Source organism: Motacilla alba, chromosome 4 (genome assembly GCF_015832195.1).
Source record: "Motacilla alba alba isolate MOTALB_02 chromosome 4, Motacilla_alba_V1.0_pri, whole genome shotgun sequence".
Classification (NCBI taxonomy): Eukaryota; Metazoa; Chordata; class Aves; order Passeriformes; family Motacillidae; genus Motacilla; species Motacilla alba.
Genome location: NC_052019.1, coordinates 19757751 through 19780309, shown reverse-complemented (window position 1 = coordinate 19780309; position 22559 = coordinate 19757751). Strand labels below are relative to the sequence as shown.

Below are 22559 nucleotides of genomic sequence, written 5' to 3'. Positions count from 1 at the left end.
AATAAGAGATGGTATGGATAAAAAGGAATATGAGACACCATTCTGTTGAGTCTAAAGGTTCAGAGTAGACCCCCTTGCCAAATTTAGCCGCAGACTACACCACCAGTTTAGATCTAAAGTTTTAACATGACTTAAACTTAACAGCAGTCAATCGATAACTTAAGTTTTACAATTTAGCCAAAGATTCATGTGGAATTTGCTATAGCACAACAGCAACTTACAGGTCTAACTTATTTACAAATCTTATGTACCTAAGAATCTAGGAGAGCAACCTTCATAACATATTTGCTAGGGCATATTCACACTCACACGCAGGCCTAAAAGAGTATGTACAAGACATATTTGTGGAAAATTGCCCTCAAATTCATGAAGTACTCGTGTCAAAAGAGTACAAAGACAGTACGGAGATGTCTTTGTGTCTTAATGGGCAAAGGATTGAGCCTTGAAGAATGTGAGTATCAACCCAGGCTCCACTGCCATTCAGTGATCCTCCAAGTATGGCAAACTTGAGAGTTCACTGGCTTTGAGAGGCGTTCCATGGAGAAGAATATTGCTGGATGCAGCCCACTGGAGTCCAGGAAGGCTCAAAAGGTCTCACTTGGAACCACTATTTATAGGGTTCCAAGACAGTTGATTTTAGTCCTAAGTTTTCACTCTGGCTGCAATTTGCTGAAGCAGGGGCCAGGGAGAGGAGGGAAAGATATACCACCACACCCTTCTCCATATTATTTGATGCCATCATGGATTTTCACTCACATTTAAAAAATAATTCTGATTGCATATGAATAAAAGAGCAACTCGGCTGTATGTTCATGCAACAGTCTTCTCTTTGTTGTCCAGTAAATTTTGAGCCCGTGCAGAAAGATAGAAGTTCACAAGCATCTAATGTTTGGTATTTTTAACTAGGAATTTAAATGTTCTATTACCACTTTGTAGAAATTATGGCAAATTTCAGAAAATTGTAATTCTCACATATGCAGTGCTTAATTAATAGGTTTTGATTCCGTTTCTCAGGCTGAGCATAATCAGCCACTGAAATGGTTAATGGTAAGTGCTAAATTTCCTGTTTGGTTCTTTCATGAATGAACGTAGCATATTTAAACATTCTTCTTTGTTTTTTTGTCATTCTTAAATACTGTTAGACTTCATACTCTAAACAGTGTTATTTTCATTTTTGGGAACATTTCAGTAGAAAACACTGCTGGTGTTTAACAGAGCAAAAATCCATTTGGCATTTTTATTCTGCTTTCTATGATGGAAATCCTTATACTCAGTTTCACTGTCTAGTTAAAAGGGTGATGCACAAAGTACACTTATTAGCATTTTACCTGGATTCTACCTGACTACTGGCACTCTGTGTTTTGGGTTATCTTCTTTCATATTTTGTAGCTATTCACTGCTCTCTCTTAAAAGTGCAGTACAAGTCACCTACTACTCAAATCTTTTCTTGTGTTCAAAATAGGGAGGAGAGAACTTGTGTATTCTCTAGAGAAAAGCATAAGTATTTTCATTGATTGTACTGTAACATAATAGCGGAAGTGGGGAATCATGTAGGTCATGTCTATTTAGACAAGTAAAGCTGAACAGTCAAAATGGGCTTGCAAATCAAAACAGTTGTCAATAACTTGACATCCACCATTAACATGTTTCATGAGAGGTTACTTCAGATTGTCTTCAATCTGCTTTAATGAACTGAATGGCATTAATAACTGAAGGTCATTGAGTGTACCTTTGATGTGCATCATCAGATTAGTTTCACTTGAAATTAAAGCAGCTGTGCTCTGAGACTCTCCTGCAAAGTAAATAAAAGCATGGTTTGTGGGGAAGTTAGCATCAAAAACACACTCCTAATCCAGAATGGAACTGTAATGTAGACATACTCTCAACCACGCTCTAAGACTAAGGCAAATTTAAGGACTAGAGAGATCTCAGGTGATGAGAATTTCATCAGACCTTTAAGTACTGAAACTGAAATAAATAATAAATTTCTCTTGTTGTGTGGGCTGCTGTCGGGACTTTTTTGACTCTTTTCATGTCATGGATGTTAAGAAGGAGCCTACAGACCAAGTCTGACAGAAAGCTAGAAGTGGTCAAGGTGTGGGTAATGGAGGCCTGAGCAACCTCGTCTAGTGACATCTCTGCCCATGACAGTGGGGTTTTAAACTGGATGATCTGTGAGGTCACTTCCAAACCAAGCTATTCTGTCATTCCATGTTTGTATATTCTCATAGAGAAATTGTTGTAAAACACAATTTATTAATACTAAGATACATACATATATATATATATATATATATATATATAATAGATAATATATTCACTGGCATTTCTTGTACTCAGTATTAAGGAATTTCCATTTTCAATACAGCTTCTTAACAGAATTTAATCCATTGCTCTGATTACAAATGTCAACTTTTAAGTTCATTTTCGCTGGAAAGTATTTGCAGTCTTCTCTTATATTCAGTGGTAGATCTATAATGCTTAAAGCCTGAAAGCTTGAAATTAATGCTTTGTGTTAGAGTCTTAGTCATTGACATTTAAAACTATATCCAAAATTAAGGATTTCTTGCAGTCAGAACTCTTTTCTAATTTTTAAAAGAAGCTGATTATCTAATTCCTTATTGAGGAATTATTATTTAATTATTATTTATTTATTTATTATTATTTAATTATTATTTATTTTTTTAAACGTCAAATATGCCTGCAGTTATTTGTTTGTTAAAGAGGTGAAAGGCTTTATATCTTAATAGTAAATGTCTATATTTTAAACTTAGGGAATGACTTCTTTTGATAAATATCTGTCATTTTTGTGTAAATTTTACAATTCACATAACATAGCATTTCATTGCTAAATGCAAATGTAACAGATTTCATTTTGAAATTAGACAAAATTATCTGTAGAAAAACATTAACTAATTTTCACTTTTCCCAGTATTTATTTTTTATTTTATATTGGCCAGATTTTATAAATTAATAAAATAATTAAGATTATAAAAGGCCTCTAAGATCAAGTTCAACCATTAAGCAGGTGCCACCATGTTCAGCACTAAAACATATCCTCAATGCCACATCCAGACACCTATTGAGCACTCCCAGGAAGGGAGATAACACCATTTCCATGGACAGCCTATCCTAATGCCAATCCACCCTTTCAGTGAAGAATTTTTTTCCTCCTAGCCAAGCTAAGCCTCTCCTGGTGCAACTTGAGGCAGTTTTATGTCGCGTTGTCATTCCTTACTCAGGAGAAGCCTGAGTAAAGTCAGCTTTTTACCCAGCAAACAGTGCAGCCATCCAAGCCATGGGTAGCCAGTTTCTCCAGGAGAATGATTTACTAAAGTCCACTAGATGGGTCACCTCGTCATAGAAGATATGAGTTTAATCAAGAAAAGTCAAGCAGTTTTGCAAAGGTGTTGAATCTTCCATGCAAAAGAGCTGTTCTTTTTCTTCTTGAAGACAGACATGTATTAACAGACCCAATCCAAGACAAAAATTAAGTAGCAGTTTTTAGACCTCTGCAAGGTCAATACAATTAGAGGAAATTACATTCCAGCCACCAGAAATCTCCCCCACTGTGCATTTGTGAGTTTTCTCAAAGAGGATTCCTGAAAAAGTGTCCCTCATGATATTCTCCTCATTCCAATAACAGGAAAGAGCCTGTTGTAGTATTTTCTGGCCGAGATCCTCCTTCTTAGAGCTAGAACCAAAACCCGAGACTTTGTATACGTATATATGTATATGTATTCTTGTGTGCATATATATGTGTATCTTCCCTTGTTTTATATACTCGTAGTATTCATAGAGACAGGTTTCCACTATTTCAATTCAATAGAAATGCAATTTGTAGTAAAAAGCAATCCTATTTATATAGGTATCCTCAACTTACCTACCTCAGTATCAAATATAAGACTCTGTATCTGCCTTTAGTGACAAAGTGTCTCTAAACCTACTGAAAGTAAATACGTAAAATTTAAAATATGAATGATGTCTGTAATGAAAATGGTGTGTCTGATACTTCTTTTATTCTGGATCTACACTGAAGATTTCTGCATGTAGATTTCTAGGTGACTTCATCTTACTGGTTTAAAAATTGATAGGACAGGTGAGGTAGTCTTGCATATGCTTTATAAAATGGTATAATATCTAAGAAAATAGGATAACCTATGTCTTTGGTCAAAAGCTAAAAATAAACATGTTTACCACCTCAATATTTTTCCTCTTTTTTCTTTTGCTAGTTTAATTTTCCTTTTGAATACAAATTTCTACATATAAGAGTCATGACACTAAAAAGAAAATAAGTTTTGTAAGGTGGTACCTACAGTATTCAACTTTGGTTTTGTCTGTTTAGGGCAAAATACATGTAAAACCTAATTTAGACAGGTAAATATGGAAAAATATGTTTATTATTCTAGCCATGGCCAGGGCTGGGTGCCTTTTCATATCTGCTTTCCTCAGTCCTTTCCTAATTTTGCTCTTTACAACATTCTGGACACTGAAGTAGAAATTACTCATCCATAATGTGATGGTTGCACCATAATAGATAATACTTTCATTGCCTGCAAATACAAAAACAGTGGTTTTTTGGTTTTTTTTTTGATAGAAAACACAAATTCATAAGAAAAGTTCTTATAATGCTGGTTAGGATAGAACTCATATTCTTCTTGGTAGGAGTTACACTGCCCTATTTTGGATTCAGTCTGAGAATAATGTTGGCAACACACTGATGGTTTAGCTATTGCCAAGTAGGTCTTACTTTAAATCCAGGACTTCTCATTCTCATGTTCTCTGAATTATGTGTAAAGGAACTTGAGAGGAAGCATGGCCAGGACAACTGACCTAAACTGGCCAAAGGGAAATTCCAGACCATAGAATGTTATGGTCCATATAAAAACTGCTGGAAGCCACTGATTGCTTCTCAGGAGTGGGCTGAGCATCAGTATGTGGATGATAAGCAGTTGCTGGATGGTTAGGTGGTTTGCATTATTAGGCAATAGTTATCAGCTGAATATTATACAGTCAGCTTGCCAAAACTACTTCTGAAATGCTGACATGTCTGTAAGAAGTGCTAGTTCATTTAATGTTATAAGTGAAAGATGAAGCTGTCTAAAAAATCTAAATGAAAACCTACCAAAAGGCTGTTTTTGTTAGGCCATTTGAAAGAGTCAGTGGTAATTTGAATGTGCTCAAATGACATTATTACTCTTAGTTTGGTTGAATGTCTCTAGGCTCACCAATATAAAGTACTTTAGTTTCTTATATAACAGCATTGGATTTTAAAATATATAGCTTTTAGTAGCAACAAGTATTACAAGAATTAAAACCTCTGACATTTCCATACCATTCAGCCTTATTACAAGTTAAGTGTAGCTAGTTGAGAGTAGCCATTACAAAGAAACTATTTTTGGTAGAAAAGGTCTAATATAAAAAGTAAAATGCATTAAATCTGTATAAGAAAGGTAAGGTAAAATTACATGAAGAAATTCAAGCATCTCTTAACTTGTCAGTTTCCATGGCAGCAAACAATTTGTATATTACCTAGTATTTTAGGCACAGGATTTTCTTTTTAATGATTTAGAAACATTCAGAGACAATTAGAATCTGTTATATTTTTGAAAAATGAACTCTGATGTATTTTATTTTGTTACATTATTAAATTTTTTTTAGAGATTCTTAGTAATTCAAACTTTTTTTCTGCTTTTGTGCTGTGAATTTTTCTTGATTTCACTATTATGAAGAAATGACATTAACACATTCACAACCTGCAAATTGAGAATGAAATAAGTTCTCAAAATACTTTTTGATAAAGGAGACAGTGTCCAGCAACCAATAGCATTATTCACCATCAGAGACAGACATGAGAGGTCTGTTCTTTCATGTCATTTCTAAAGCATAATCAATGTTCAGATACAGAGAAGGTAGGAAAAGGAGCTTTTCTTCTTTAAATTAAATTGATTTAAAGGTGTTTTGAGTTAAAGGAACATTTGAAAGTTAATTCACATGCAGCTTTTACATGACAAACAATGTCTATTGCTATAATTTTAATTTGGAAAATCACTTCATACAGGTTGGACAAAAATGAAAATTTATATGAAAACCTAAAAATCTTTTATGTAGTGCATAAATTCAATATTTTGAAAAAGGAATAACTTTCTGAGTCCTTTTTTTAATCACACTATGATATTAAAAAAACCCAAAAACTCAGTGGAATACAAATTTATGTCAGGGTAATAACAACAATACCCACATTGTTGTTCCTAATAAACAAACAGAACAGAACGAAAAGAGAATGTGGTATTTCTATATTGTATTTTCACAGCCTGTTTTTTTTCAAGAATTAAAAGACCAAAGAAAGAAATCCAGAAGATATTTACCTTAAATGGGGGGAGTTCAGATTAGGTAGTAGAAAAAAAAGACAACACTGAAAGAATGGTTAGGCACTGGAGTAAGTTTCCCAGGCAGGTGGTGGAATATCACTACCTGTGAAAGGGTTCAAGAAGCACTTGGGTGTGACAGGAGGGTGATTATGTTGATTCTGGGTTGAAGGCTGGGCTAACTGAGCTTGAACCATCCAGCCCTGATGATTCTGTGATTTTGTGGCAACAGAAAAGTAATGAGAACAGAAGTAACCAGGATAAGAAATACAAAGTGCTGTACTAAAGTAGATCATGTTCCCTTTTTTTTTGTTTTTGTGTTAGCAGAGGAAAATTTCCTAAGAGGCAAACCAATTATGAAAATAAAATAGAAGCTGCTTTTAAGATGTATCTGTTCTTGTTTTAAAAGTGCCACCAGAGCTTGGGATTTTACATATTTAATGTTTCACTGTGACACTAAAAAAAAAAAAGAGAAAAATATTTGGTGGACATTGCACTCACTCAGTTGCTGAATTCAATAGGTACATGGAATTAATTTTTAGTAACTATTGAAAATTAAACAAGCAAACAAGTTAACAACCTTTTTTCAGCTGTTTGGGTTTCAGTTGATTTACATTTGAAAGTGAAATCTTCATATACTGAGATATAAACACTAAAGCCTAGGTTTTTGTAGGAAAATGGTCTCTTACGTATTTAGTCTTCACATTTTTCTTGTTTCATTCAGCTTTGATGGTCTCATAATATGAAATCTTGCTCTTACATGAAACTATTTTCATTGACAGGAAAGAAACATTATTCTTGGGGTCATCTGTGAAATGTACATGCCCTGTAATACGGTATTCAATACATAAATTTTCTTATCTCTTCTTTTTTTTATTTTTAATAGGGAGACTCCTCAATTTATGAAAGTACCTGTCTAATATATGCACAGTTGCAAAAATAACTAACACTAAAATCCTACTCAATTCAACTGAGCTAAGTGCATCAATTGTCAAGCATATGGCTGATTTTGCAGAATTTCTCTCTTAAGTCAGACAACAATCACATTGTGGTGAAATGTCTGGCTGATATGGGCATAATGTGAGACAACTTCAGGTTCTCAGTGTATCCATAATGGAAAATTTCTGGTCAAAGTAATTAGTATTTTACATGACCGAATTTATGATGACAATATATTTCTTCAGTTTCCCTCATGTTTCACCAGAATGATAAGCCCTCTGGATTTCTTACAAGAAATCTATATACTCCCTGTTATTTGCATAAAAATGTCAAATAGCTATAGCATGGTCTTGTCCTCAGACAGAACAATTGTAATTAAGTCTCGTAGGGAATATTGACTTGTTCCATTTAAAACTTAATGATCATACAGGACAATCCTATACTGAAGGCTTCTTGAGACTTGGAACTTAGGAGGTTTATTTCTTCAAAATGTTGGTATTGAAGTGTAGCATTTTCAAAACATAGTGGTACTAAGGTTATGTCATACAGGATCTGACACTAAACCTCATTGTTCTCAAAGAGGTGTTGAGAAATTCAACAGATTATGACAATAGTATTGAGTTAGATCACTAATTTGAAGCTAATTGATTCCCTATTTAATGAACACATTTCATACATCAATTATTTTCTTTTATTAGAAAAAAATCATGATCTCCTTAAAAGTAGTCTAGACAGCAGAGGCTATAGAATAGATGTTACAAGGTAAATCTCTATAATAGAGTATTTTACTACATAGCCAATGATTATTCCCTTTCTTTGTCTCTACTACAAAGTGAATTTGTATTGGCAGACCAAAGAAATGTAGCTATCTAAGCAAAAATTCTGGAAATTGGATGTTTCAGAGAATTTATGTTGCTTGGTTTCCCCCTCTATTATAGAGCCTATCAGAAGATTTTTAGTAAGTATAATTAATAGGGGATATGTGTATTGATGACAAATCAAAAGATTAGGAAGTGATTTGCATAGTTTTGACAAATCATAAGCATAAGAAATATGAAGGACCTGAAATCTTGAAGCGCTGTGTCTGAGAGCTCCTGACACCATGCTATGGCACTTTCTTCAAGGCTGTGATAAGAAAAAGAAATATCAAATTTCTGCACTTAAATCAATCTGAGGTTTACATCAGGCATTGATGCAGAATCTGCATCCAGTTCTAAGTCTCTCTTGATGTTTGAAATTTTGAATCTATGGTAAAATGATTATTCCATTCATCATCAGGATATATCTGTTAGAGTTGTAGGAAGCTCAGGTTTGCTTTCAGAATTGATTGAAAAGGTTTTGTTTACTTTCCAGTGCTGAGAGTGCAGAAGTATGTAAATCCTCTGTCTTTTCATTGAGGGACAATAGTGACTTCTTGATCCTTCAATCCTTGTTCCAACGAAACTGAAGATTCTTGCCTCAAGGAAAGTAGAGGGAATAAAGTCCATAGTAGAAATGAATGCAAATGTAAAAATTAATTTCTGAGGATAATAATGGTCACCCAACTCATGATATTACAGGTGGTTTTTTGCCCACTAATTATACAGATAACTAATAGGAAACTGGGATCTATTAAGTATCCCCTGAATTTGGACACAGATATACAGAAGGATTATGGTTATTTCAAGAAAAAGAAAAGGGGCTTAAAACAGGGGCAGAGACTTTCATATTTGGCATTCACCATCTAAGTCCTAAAAAGAAGACTACAAATCTCAAGCCTGATAAATTTTTGACCCCATTTTTCTTCATGACTGATCTAATTACTGGTAAACACAACAAAAAACTCTCTTCTTTCTCTCTCACCTGCCAGTCAGAAAAGAGCAGATAAGAAAAAACCTTTGTATTCCAAATAATAATTTGATAGGTGATAATTTTGCATTATAAGGGAAAGATCTCTTGGGTGGGAGCAAAATTTTACTTTAAGTGGTATGCAGCTTCTTAGGTGGAGAAAACCATTTTAAATCTATTGAAGCAATGCAGGAATTTTGCTCTTCCATAAGCAAAATATAATTGGAAGCTTAAATGACTCCAGATACTATGGAGTGAGATTTCATGTGTAGTTTACATCACTTGTTCCCACTTAAATCTGAGTATACTTTCTAACCCTTTATTAGGATTAATTTATCAGGATAAACAAAGTGTAGGGCCATCCTATGAGCCATGTCAGTTTGTTGGTTTTTGGGTTTTTTTTTAGTGTGAGAGAAAGCAAGCAAATGTGAGAGCTGAGGATGGTTCTAGAGAAAAGATTGTGCCATAAACTCTTCACCCCCACAGATTGTTATGCATAAGTGTACTCAGTATGTAAGAGCTACAAAACTTGCAAAAGATATTTTGGAGAACTCTCTTTAACTTAATAGATTCGTCCTATGAATCCTATGAATCCTCTGAATGTGTCAATATATTTCTAATGTTTGGAAAATTTGCCATTTAATTAATTTATTTTTTGCTGATGCAGATTAGTTAGAATATTCATATGAAATAAGTTTGCAATGCTCAGGGCATGCTTTAAGCAAATTACTTTAAAAATTCAAGAATATTTTTCAGTTTTAAAATACAGTATTAGATTGCTATTTTTTAATCTAATTTTTGCTTTCTTAAAAAATTCTAAATTCTTTTGATAAGGTAGCCTCTTGGCATTCCTTTTTAAATCATGATAATAAAGGATACACACCAAAGAGGAGAAAGAGATTTCTTGTTCATTATGTCTTATCAACACCTCTGTGCCACCAAGTAGAATATTAGTATCAAGTTAGATGGTCATGCTTTTCAAGAAGTGTACTTATTGGAAATATTCTGTGAGCAGGAAGTGATATCCTTTATGTAGTCCAACAACCAATCAGAAAAAAATATTTACTCCCCACAATTCTTGTCACAGTGGATTAAAGCAAACAAAAATAAATTTCACCTTTTAGTACAAATAGAGCTACTTAAGACAGGAAGCTTGAGGGGGCAAAGACAAATATCAAATATCAAAATATCATGGGATATTTCATAACAGGAAAGTTATTTAATTCTAACAGGAAAGTTGTTTAATTCTTGTTAGTTGAGACTTCAGTGAAAGTTACTTTTGAAATTTAAAACAAGTCAGGAATTTGCATAAAAATTTACAGGGTGTGTCTGAAAGAGCCCAAATGCCTAAAGTAATTACTAATACTAATGCTAATACTAATACTAAATCATAAGAAGAAACATCCAAGCTGAAATCTCAAAACTTTTTAGGATACTAAATAGTAAATGGAAATTCTGGAATTCGACTTGATTTTGAAATATTAAAAACATATTAAGTAAAAAAAATTCAATTTTGAATATAATCCAGGACACATTCATTATAAGAAGAAAAATACTACCAGGTTGTATTTTCTAAATTATGTTGATTGTTTGCAGATTTTCTAAATTATGTTCACTTTCAGATTTTCTAAATTTTGTTCAGTAATACACTGAACATGGTCATTGATTGTGCCAGCAAAACACATAGGTTAGCTAATATAGGGGAATGTTTTAAGATTCACTTGGTCAGTCTGGAATCTTGAAATTCATCCACACTAATTTGAGTGGGTATTATTTGGCTTCTTCATCTGAATGAAGTCGTATTTTACTCGTTGTGAACCATACACAGAGAAAGATAAGACTCTTTCTGGACATTGGCAGGTAAGTAGCTTTTTCCTCCAAATCTTCATATCCTGCTATCCAGGTCCTTCGTGGTTTTTTTTGGTTTAGTTTGGTTTGGGTTTTATTTTTTTTGTTGTTGGTGGTTTTTTTTTGGTTTTTTTTGTTTTTTTGTTTCTTGGTGTGGTTTTTTTTTTGTTGTTGTTTTGTTTTTTGTTTTTTGTGTTTTTTTGGTTTTTTGGCTTTTTTTAATGAGGCAGGGTAAAAGAGAGAACAAGCTGTTTAAAGTCTCTTTGCCCATGAGAAGTATTACCTAAAATACATGGAGTCTCTTCAGTCAGTTGAGGTCAGATGTCCCAGCTGTGTCTCTCCCAACTTCTTGTGTGACCTTGACCCCCTCGTCGCTGGGTTGGTGTGAGGCAGAAAGGGCCTTGGCTCTGTGCAAGCCCTGCTCAGCAGTACTGAAAACAGTCACTGCTTTGGACACAGGACACCTCTCTTCCATAGCACCATTTTGGCTGCTAACAGGAAAGTTTCAACTCTATGAGATTAAGTATAATGTTATATCAAAATAACAGAGTTTTCACATCACTAATTTGCTGGAAATTCACAGTAACATATTTTTGTGTCACAGGATCACAGTAACACATTTGGGGTTTGAATTAGAGTAATAAATTTACAGCCAGATTTCCAGAGGAGCTCTGTGTGACACCAAAACCAAAGCTGACTCCCATCTATCAACAAATATGGCCCTAAGTGTTAAAGCTAATTATGAGTATTCATTTAATCCAGTACTATTTCTGCCCACACTGTCCATTCATTTGAATGGGTAATAAGTGATGATATTTTAAAGGTATATTTAGAGAAAAATCAACATTTCTAAAAAAGCTCTTCTATAAAATTATTGTTTGCATTTTATTTTTTCATTTTTTTAAAAGAATCTTAGCTCCAAGTGTTACATTTCAACAGCACTGTGTCTCTTTCAGAATTAAAGGAACAGTTTTTAATATAGATTGATTTTTAAACTAATTCTGTACTTCATTATCTTGATTGCATTGTTATCTACAATGACTCCAAAATTGGACTCTATTGCTGTGTTCACTAAAAAAAGGGAAAGTCAAGAAACATCTGCTGTGTTTATAATCCCAGTCAAGCAATTTGTTCTAAAACAATTACATTTTTTGCAGGGAAGTACTAGGTGTTTGTAAAATATCAAAGCTTACTTCCAAAACTTGTGGGGATTTAAAAATACAGCATATGAAATTTAAATCTAATCTAGTGAATTTTCTATTCAATTTTTTTACTGACAATGAAATGCTGCTTTAGACAAAACAGTGTTGTCTTTGTGCTTCCAAATACTTTTTTTCTTATTTCCTTTAAAAAACACAGTTATGTGCATAGAATTAAAAATTATTTGCTGTTGTATTTCTCTTTCATACCATTCAGTGCACAATTCCATGTTGCTCTTTTCTTTATTTCAGTTTCTCTTCAATATTTTTTCCACCAATTTCTCCCAGTTTCCTTTCTTCTTGTAACTTAAGGATGCTTTGTAAAATTGTTCAGATTTTCCTTGTGATACTTCTGGGGTAGGGAAAAATACTTCTTTCAACACAATCAGTGGAACTAAGGAGAAGCTGATACAGCAGAACTAGTAAAAGCATTTTGCAAAATGAAATTAACAAACTTCTCTTAGCACTCATAGCACTTTGTTCTATAATTGCTGATAGAAGAGCTATCTGTGAGGCTCAAGATCACTTCACGGCTCCCAAGAAGGTAGAATCTGCAGCAACTGCAAAAGCAGCATTTTTTAGCTTTTGCAAGGACCAAGAGTCTTTTGTAGTTTTCAGGGTTTTTTAGTTTCCAGTTCTTGCAATTTTTTTTTTCTTCCCAGTCAAAACTCTTGATTAACAGACTCTAGAAGATCAGATTTTGTACTCCAAGCTAGGGTCATAGATTCAGAAAGACAGACGAAGAACAGTCTGATTCTTACATAAGTCTGTGAAAGGAGATTTTGTTATTTGATTATACCTAGCCACTGTCATCACCATTTAAATTGTCCTATGTACCTTCTAAAGCAGCAGAACTGCTCACTTTTTGAATATTTTGAAGTAATATTCAAAGCATTTCTAATTTTCATGCATTATTTCATTCACTACACACTGAAATCAGGATGAAAAGTGAGTTGCAACAGAACACAGGTGTTTACAAGTGTGTCTGGGAAACAGAGGGTGCTCCTTGTTTAGAAGACTGACAAATCAAGCCAGTTTCAAACCAGTTAATTTACTGTTTATGTTAATGGCTAGTTCTCATATGTGACTGATGCCTGACACTAGACACACAAACCAGTCAGTTCTCAACACTCATCTCCTCAGCAATCACCCTAACTTTAGGTATTCAATACCAAGAGCTGGCATTTTACATGACAGTGCACTTGGCTATAGTCCTTGACGACCCCAGTCCTGGATATTGAGCTGATGAGCTCAAGATCTCTTCAGCAAAAAAATCTGGGAATTTCTTTGTGTCTAGGTGGGCCCATCACATTATCAGAGATTCTGTCTTTCTGCCTACCCTCCAGTTCAATTGATGTTAATTAGAAGGATGAAGAGAAAATTCATGACAGCAAATTTCTTTCTTGTATTTCCACTAAAAGCAGATTCTTACCCCATTTTGATTATGAAGGTTCATGAGACAGCAAAGTTAATTTCACAAATTGACACTACTGGGAGAAGGAGGAATCAGCTTCCCTGCCGCTGCTCCAGTCTTTCCTGGTATTCACCCTCATTTCCATCCATCTGATTCCTGTTCATCTTTTGACTGCAGTATTCTTGGGAACTACAATCTGATTTATTCCTGATTTCTGCAGAACCAAAGGAAAAAGGAGTGCTTTTTATAAATTTCATGTGAAACTGTAGATTTTTCATGACCCACTTGTGTGTTATTAGGATTGCAGAGTTAATATCTTTCCAGTTAATTTATTTCTTACAATAACCATGTAGTCCAGCTGATGGGAATGTATGATCTGTTAGAAACTGTTAGTGTATGGACAGACCTGGTCCAAGCTGATGGGGAAGTATAGGCCCAAAAGAATAGTTCTTAATTTCTAATGATTGCATGTAAGGGAAAAGAGGATATATAAGCAGTGCTTAAAGCAAAACTGAGATGTCATGACCATGGAGTAAACAGATGTATGCCCTGTATATAGAGAATGAGAGGAAATCCTGCAAAAATATAAATACGTGTAAAATTAACTTTCTCTTTTGTATTGGTTTTGCATGGCCTGGTTTTGGTATCTGGGGGCTACAGGAGTGGCTTCTGTGACACTCCACCAGAAGCTTCCCCCATGTTGGCTGAGCCAATCCCTTGGGACACCAAAAATGGATGTGCTGTTGGGCCAAGGCTGGGCCAATTAGCAACAGTGGTTAACACCTCTGTGATACATATTTAAGAAGAAATAAAAAAAGTTCTTGCACAGTTGTAATTGTGATCAGAGAAGAGCGAAGTGAGAACATGTGAGAGGAGCAACTCTCCAGAAATCAGAGTCAGTGGAGACGGAGGGGCAGGAGGTACTTCCAACATTGGAGCTGAGATTCCCCTGCAGGCCATGGTGCAGACCATGGTGAGGGAGCTGTGCCCTTGCAGCCCATGGAGGAAGACAGGAATGCAGAGATCCACCCACAAGCTGTGGAGGAACCCCATGCTGGAGTGGGTGGATGCCTTGAGAGATCTGTGAACCCACAGGAAACCCATGCTGGAACAGGTTTCCTGGCAGGACCTCGTGATGGACCCACACTGGAAGAGCATGTCCAAGACTGTACCCTTTGGAAGAGTGACTCATGCTGCAGCAGTTTGGAGACGACTGTTGCTTGTGAGGTGAACTCACACTGGAGCTCTTGGAGACCTGCCTCCTGTGGAAGGAACCCCACAGTGGAGCAGGGGAATGACTCCTCACCCTGAGCAGTGGGAGAAGCCATAGGTGATGAACTGACTGCAGCTCCCATTCCTTGTTTCCTTGCACCACTGGAGTAGGAGATAGAGCTGGAAAGAAGGAGGGGGGTAAGGAGTATATAAGGTTTTATTTTCTCATTATCCTGCTTTGATTTTTTTAGTGTAATAAATTCAATGCATATCTCTATGTTGAGCCTGTTTTGCCCGTGATCATATTTGATGAGTGATCTCTGTCCTGGTCCCCATCTCAGCTTATAACCCTTCATCAAGTTTGCTCTCTTCTGTCTAGTTTGTTGGACGGGAATGAGTGAGCATCTTTGGTTGTTGCCCAGAATCTGGCCAGTGTCAACAAACATCATTACAAAGATCATACATACTAAGTTCCAGATTAAATCAATAATTTTTTGCAAGTTTTGAAAAGGCATTTCCACATTACTGCAGGAATTCAGCCAGTAGAAATGAATACTGAAGACTCAAAGCATACAGACAATACTAACAGAAGTGCAGCCACTGGATTTTGGAAAGGTTATTACCCTATATTTGGTACTCATTACATTGCACCTAGAATACAACACCCATGATTTGGCCTTGCCTGAAAAACATCTACAGACTTCAGCAGATTCAGCAATGAGCCACCAGAATAGTCAGGAATTGAAGCCTGTGAGGAGATTGTGTTGTTGATCCTGGAGAAGCAAGCTGAGCAAGCCCCTTAAAGCCTAAACAGAGAAGTGAGCCAGGTCCTTTATAGAAGTGCATCACACGGAAAAGAGAGACTGGTGTGATGGTTTTGGCTAAGGTAGAGTCTTCACAGTATTTGGCATGGAGTTGTGCTTTGGATTTGTTCTGAACACAGGCTTGATAATACAGTGATTCTTTTCTTATTTCTGGGCAGCTCTTACACAGATCCAAGGTCTTTGGTTTTTGCACTGCCATGCTGGCAAGGAATTTGGGAGTGTTTAGAAGGCTGGGAGGAGACATAGCCAGGACAGGTGACCCAAACTGGCTGAAAGGATATTCCAGACCAGGTGACATCATGCTCTGTATTTGAAGAAGGGGGAGACATTTGGAGAGATGTCATTTGTCTTCCCAAATCACTGTTATATGTGAAGGACCTCTGCTCTTCCAGGGATGGCTGAACACCTGCCTGCCCATGGAAATGATAAATTAATTTCTTGTTTTGTTTTGTTTGCATGCACTGCTTTTGCTCTCCCTATTAACTGTTTTTATCTACACCAATGAGTTTCCCTGTTTTACCCTTCTGATTCTCTCCTCAATCCCATTGGAGAAAGAGTGAGTGAGCAGCTGCATGGTACTTATTTACTGGGATTAAACCACAAGAAATGGTTATAAATTGTCTGGTTATGGCTGAAGAAGTTACAAAGAGAAGTTTATTCATTCCAAGTATAATTAAGCATTGGAGCAGGTCATCCAGATAAACTTCACAGTCTCCATTCTTGATGGTTATCAAAACCCAGCTGGACTAATCCCATCACTTCAGTGTTGACTTCATGATTAAAAGGATGCTTGGCTAGATGATAAGTGAATTATTCTGTGATACAGATATTTCTTTTTTTTTTTTTTTTTTTTTTCTGCCTGACATATCTTTGAACACCTATGAGGCGGTTTTCAGAAAAAAAGCTAATGAATGAAAAAGTATTTTCTTGGTGAGAAATTTGTCTAACACCACAGACAAAAACAACTACTTTCCTTTAAAACTTTAATGGGCTTTTACACAAGTATTATAGCAAGACTTTCAACACACTATTTCCAGCTGCAGAATGACCCATTGAACCATGAGGGAATTCATGTTCACAGCTTACCAGGGGGAAAAAATTCAATTTCTGAACTACTAACATATGTACCTGAAGCTGACTCTTCATCTTTCTTTTTCCTTTACAGAAGATTCAGATTTGGCCTGATACACTACTTAGCTTGTGAGATCTGAAGTCATCACAGCAAGAGATCACATGAACATAATTTGTTTCTTGCTGGATATGCAGTTCCTATTAGCAGAAGATCATTTCTTGTGCATTCAGCAAGCAAAAAATAGACACTTTTTATTTCATGTTCAATCAATAATATTATGGATTGACTTCTCTCTTGAAATATTTATGGAGAAGATCCATCTGCCTACCTATTAGCAAGAACCGTGTTCATTATTTGTATTTGCAGTTTCTGATTAATGTCAAACAAATCAAATTACTGTGTGAAAATGGCTTTGAATAAAGCAAAATTAAAAATCTAAACAGTTTACAGCAGTGGATTTTATTTCATTCTGAATGTGAATCTTACCTAGATACTACTGCAGACTATCCATTTGATAAGATTTTTCTTTCATCTCTGTGACTACCAATTATGCTGCCTTCCTTCAATTCACTTTATGCTCAATAAAAATTGTTACAACTGGAAATTATATGGAACCACCACTAAGACAACTGTATCTTCCATCATCCTGGAAAATTAAAGATAATTTTAATGTGAAATACTATAGCACAACAGTTGGCAAGTCATACACTCCTACTGACAGGTGGATTAAGCATTGATGAATCTGGAAACAGCTGGAAAGAACTCCATAAAAAGTTTCCCATAAATTTTTTTCACTTAGCTCCATAATTTGTTGTCTGAAAATCATAGTATGATTAGAAGTACGGCTGAGAAATGAAGCTGTTTTTTAGGGGATTTTTTTGTTTTGTTTTGGTTTTTTTTCCTATTCCATTATATGTATTGGACAGAACGTATATGTTAGTATACATATGGCGGCTTATACGCAGAGAGCAAAGGATAAAATTCATCCTCTGATCTTGTATAAAACAAATGCAGCAGTCATAAGGGACTTCTGAAACTAACTTAGGAAGATTATGGAGATAAGTTCAGTAGCTCTTGCCTCTCTTTCTTCAATAGGACTCCCTCCTATTTTTTTAATACATTTATTTGTAAAGCAATGCTCAAGGAGTCTTCACACCAGGCTTTGTGGTCTGACATCATTGTGAGTGATGCAGACTAGGCTTATTGACAATTTCATTTGCAAATGAAGGGATAGGTTATCTTCCTAGATTCAGCCCAATTTTCATTACTTTTCTGATGAATGATACCTGGCCCTGGGGATTGCTCAAATGAAAAAGAAATACTTTGTGTAATTTTCTTCTTCCTTCTTTATTGCTATATGCTAAAAGTATTACAATATGAGAAACTGGTTTTACAAGGATTAACCATGAAAAACGTTCACATATGCTGCTACATAAATTTAACAGAAGTTTTATAATGTGTACAATGGTAAATTATAAATACAATGAGCAAATAGCACAATAGCAAATGCAAAAACATGACATTTTCTAGGAAATCCAAGTACAAAATCTAAATATAATTTCAATTACATTAAATTCAATCCTTTGAATTATGCTTTTCTCAATTAAAGGCCATGGCAACAAACATAACATGATGCATTATAAAACTACAAAATCTCTGGAATAGAAAATTGCTTTCTTGGATAGCAAGATGAACATTATCATTTGATTAACCAATGCCCAATACTATTTTGGATGAGATTAGTTTCCTTTTAATTACCCATGTGTTCACAGTTTGAGGTACTTTATTACGTGAACACTTCGAACCACATCCATCTCTCCCATTACACCTTTTCAATTACGATGAAATTAGAATAAAACTACATTATTATATTCACATTTTAATTTGTACTATAACTATTAATCTTTTCCTAGCCTTTAACCAGCTGGATGAGTATGATGACATTGTATTTTTCTCTTCTAAATCCTCTTCTCTTCTGGCTAGAACCTTTTGTTCTTTTTTTTTGAGATGCAGGTAAAAAAAACTTTGGATTCCATCACATATTTATAGGTGTATTATCAAGGTAGAGGCATGTTCATTATTTAACAATTTGCAGTGGGTTTTGAATATATCAAGTTTAATTCGATTTTTTTAAAATTTTAAACTCAGAACTCAGTAGAAATTTCAAAATGTGACCAAAAAAAAAAAAAAGTAATTATTATGAAAATACAGGCATGTCAAGACACTAGGAGTATCATGTGATAGGCAACACATGTCACATTCAGCTCACTGAATTATGTCTGACCTAGCACCTCTTTATATATCACATTCTGTGCATTAGATCTTGTGAAAATTTTAGACTTTTGAATAAGACTTTCTATTAACTGCATCATGGTAATATCCTTATAATCTGCAGGTTACATTAAAAGGCTTTTTCCAATGGAACTGAATTTATTTGTGAAATATTGCCAAAACAGATTCACCAAGAAAACTAGACAGTTAATTCCTACTGAAATGAGATTGCAATGTTTAAATTGTTTAATCATTTTTGATACCCACAGTTCAAAGACAGAAAAAATGTCTTGGCACCTTTAGAACAGGTGAACTTTAATGGGTTTTTAAATACCTAACTATAAATTAGGTGAGTAATTTACCTTCACCTAGCCATAGATGGCCAAATCCTGATGACTTATTATCTTATATCTGTGGTAATTTTCATCTCAGATCCATGCCCTCACAGTTTCTGGGAATGTAGGCCATCTCAGTGGAGTTGGGATCCAAAACCAATAAGAAATGGAGCTTTAATTTGTGATTGGAGGCAGTTCCTTTGAATCAACTTCATCAGCATTGAAAATTAATGCTAAGCAATGCTGGATTTAATTTACTGTCTTGGTCAGTAATGTTTTTGTTCATTGTCTAAATACATAGATATTACTTACTGATTAGAGAATTACCTGCTAATGTAAACTAAATATTATGATTTCGTCAATATGAGGGGAAAATATCTGAGAAAATCTCTAGCTTTCTCTTTAACAGGAGTTCCCATTGTAGAAATAGTGACATTTACTGAGACTGTGACTGAACAGCCCATAAAGCATTTCTAGCCCTTTAAATCGCAAAATCATGTTTCTTACCCAGTAAATATTTTAAAAAGAGAGCACCAGACATACAAACTGAAAATAAATTGTTCTATAATAGACAATAAGCTGTGATTAAGGTCAAACATAAACTCTAACAATACCTGAACCTCGATATTAATTTCATCTGTTTGTGAATGTTCCACTACAGGCTAATTGGTTTTAACTCTGATGCATAACAGTGATCTTTAAAAATCTTTATTAACTTTGTGAAATTGAGTAAAAAATCCCATACACACAAAAAAGAGCAAAAAAACTAGTCAGTCAAATCTGACCATTGCTTTTTTAGCTTGGATTCCAAATTCAGGCAGGTACATAAATGTCTGGAAACAAGTGAAATCTCTAGATTCTTGTGAAAAATAACAGAAAATAAGCAGATGTGTATCAGATTCAGCAGTTTGCTTGATTAGAGTCTGCCCAGCTGAAAAGGGCTTCTATTTGTTTTCTTCACGGCCGTACCAGAAAATAAGGTATGAGATGCTGTGTTCTGGGTCAGAAAAGCTAGAATATGTTGTTTATTTTGCTTATTATCAATAGATCATCTAAAATTCTCTCTTATATGACCTAACTTCCAGAAATGAAATCAGTTGGTTCAAGGACACTAAGTATTTTTCTGTGTAAACCTTGTTACTCTCTAATACAGTATTTCATATATACTGTTTCCAGACAATGAAGAGTCTAGAGAAAAATCAGATATCAGAATCACATTAGTGGTTGACATTGTTCTTCTGTTTGTTTGTTTTTATTTTTAGAATTGCAGGGTGCAGGGTCTTTCTATATAGTCAAAAAATAGGTAACCATTTTAAATAACCACTGAAAGAGTGAGTTATGCTGGTTGTTTCACCATTCAAGTAGAAGAGGACATCGTGGAGTTACCTGTACCTTGGATGGAAGCTCTTTTTTACCACTTATTCTTTCAAAGTTGTGATATGCAGGCATTTCATGAACCTGAAAACCGGGAAGCATGACTGGAAATAAAGACAAAACATATCATAGCAGCCCTTCTAAAAGTAAAGTAGACAATTATTTTGCTTCCTTTTCTCCAATCTGAAGACATATCAGTCAGACATATCAGAAGACCATATAACAGGAAGATAATAAAATAGCTTGCATTCAATGTCTTAGACAAGCCTCCAATTCATTCAGCACTAGTTTTATTTGCCTGTCTTCAAACTTCTAATATGATTTACTGGTGCAGTTAATCTGGAAAAAATACATATGTAATTCTTTTTCACACATTTTGAATTAAACAACACAATAAAATCAGTTTCACCCATTAATAAGCTCTTAAATAATCTTTGTTCCATGTCCCGGATCTATCTCCTCTGTTCTTTTAACATGCCCATACCTTTTAGCTTCTCATTTGAGGAAGGAAAAAAATAATTTGAATAATTTGTTCCCTGTTATTAGACTGAATATAATTTTTGAAACTGTTCCAGTGCAACTTAGTTACACTATTCCTGTCGTCTCCTTGCAGATTAACAGTAGGTCTGGTAAATTAATTGTTCCTGATGGAAAGTCAGAACAAACCCATTTTCTATGGCATTCTCCATGAAGTTAAGCTTCAGTGATTTCAGTGATTCTACTTTTTATTCTGTTAACTTTCCTTGTTTTGGTGGTTTTTTTGGGTTTTTTTTGGGTTTGTTTTATTTTTTGGTTTTTTTTGGTTTTTTTTTTTTTGTGGTTTTTTTTTTTTTTGGCCATAGTGTGTAAAGGCATTTCTCACCGTATAAAAGGATTGAAGACTTTGAAGTATGATGACCAAATGTGGGTCAATAAAATAAAGCTTTCCACTGTGTAGACAGCTAGAATATAAGAACATATGTCTAAGACCACACAAGGGATAACTGAAAGAAGGACTTTCACCTTTAATGGTATTTCCAGTGTTATGAAGAATAGTTAAAACTTGATTGCCTACTCCAAAAATCTCCATCATAAGCAAGTATAATGTCTGATCATATATACTTCTAAGTACACATAGGTGATTCTTCAGTGATTATATAAGAATATCCTATGAAAACTCTTTATTTATCAGAAATTCTCCTTCCTTAGTGCCATTTCAGGCAAAATATACTATTTGCCTTGAAGTCCTGTCAGAAAAACGAAGTACTGGAAAAAAAAGTGACCTAAAGCAATAATAATAGTAAAGAAAACTAAATTAAAGAGATGCCAATAAGAGAATCAGTAGCAGTCACTAACAGAAGTTATCTACTGTTATCTACTAGTACACTAATCCTGCACCTAGCCTGAGACTTGCTGCTTAATGGTTTTATTTACATCATAAGATCTTCACAAGTAAGATTTGTAAAAGTAAAAGGGTACTCTATTTTTTGCATGTTGATGTAGAAAAATACAGAAATATTAACAGACCAGAGAAGTTATAGTTATTTCTCCAAATAAAAATAATCAGGTTTCATATACTATGCATTATACTGCTAATTCAAAATGAATCTTTATTATCATCCTAGAAAGTGGGGAGTATTATTTGAATTTTTTTTTTGCAGATACCTATGTGAACATATAATGCCTCCTGATATGAACATATAACACCCTCTGAATCCTTTGAGATTTCTATGTAAGTCTTTTAAATCAATGTATGAGTTTGGACTCAAACTGTAACAATTAACTTGGAATTGCTTGGAAAGCTCCATAGAAGTAAATATCAAATACTTGTTGAAAGTGCCTTGGAATTGGGATATTAAATTAAATTGGGATATTAGATTAATTTTTTCCCTTTTGA

At 34.6% G+C, this 22559-nt stretch overlaps 1 long non-coding RNA gene across 1 annotated transcript in view; it reads left to right on the top strand.

Annotated features, from left to right (window-relative positions):
* The window catches only part of LOC119700214, a 181001-nt gene extending 163934 nt beyond the window's left edge, over nucleotides 1-17067 (top strand). Inside the window, exon 7 of the long non-coding RNA XR_005256707.1 lies at nucleotides 16797-17067. This is a non-coding gene — a long non-coding RNA (uncharacterized LOC119700214). The remainder of the gene's footprint in view (nucleotides 1-16796) is intronic.
* The last annotated feature ends 5492 nt before the right edge of the window (nucleotides 17068-22559 follow it).